This window comes from Barbus barbus (genome assembly GCF_936440315.1).
Source record: "Barbus barbus genome assembly, chromosome: 34".
NCBI lineage: Eukaryota > Metazoa > Chordata > Actinopteri > Cypriniformes > Cyprinidae > Barbus > Barbus barbus.
The window spans coordinates 26,395,586-26,396,446 of record NC_136762.1 but is presented as its reverse complement, the minus strand read 5'-3'; positions in this window follow the sequence as shown (position 1 = coordinate 26,396,446).

The window sequence follows — 861 nt, the reverse complement described above, 5'->3', positions numbered from 1 at the left end:
TTATTTCTCATATTCTGTGGTAACGGATGTGTGATGTTGAGACGCAGACAAGGGAACAGATGCTGGTCTGGAAGCTCTAGTGCCTTACTTACGGTCTCGTTTGCATTACCGGAAGACCAGCTGCTGAAAAGAGTTTACCATTTAGGAAGAGAATAGAAATATATATATATATAGCAGTGGTTTTCTTTTTTACAAAATCATAGTTTCATATGCACCTGTTGTGTCCAATGCATACAGCTATTTAGGCATATTTGTAATGATTAAATATAAATTTAACATCACCCTGGTCTTTAGCCTGTTTTACTGCTTGTAAGGATGGTTTGGTCATCTCGTAAGGAACCAGTGAAATGTTTCAGCATGTTTTTATTCATCACTATTTTCTGCCTTTAGAACAATATTACAAATCATCAACAATAATACACACACACACAAAGTTCAATGACTTTTATAACGCTATTGCCAAAGTGCTCTCCTTTTGCCTAGATTAGTTTTGAGTAGCAGGTGCTACGTTTCAATAGTTTTATGTAATGCAAGACCAAATAGTTTGGTTGTAAATGAATCTAATATTGCTAAACTGTATGTAATGGCTGTCATTCACTGTATCGCAGTAATAGAAAGTCAGTCAATTATTTCACAGTTGTTTATGGAAGCTTATATTTACAGTATAACTCACATTTCACAGACTTTCAACAATTCGAGATATAAAGTCAGAATTGAAAGCTATAAAATATGGAATTGTGAGACATAAACAAAATATACGATTTTTTATTCTATGGCGGGACAAAAAGCCCTCAGAATTCAGAGGAAAAAAATCATAACTGTCAAAAATGTCAGAAATTCTATGTTTTTCTTGACATTATT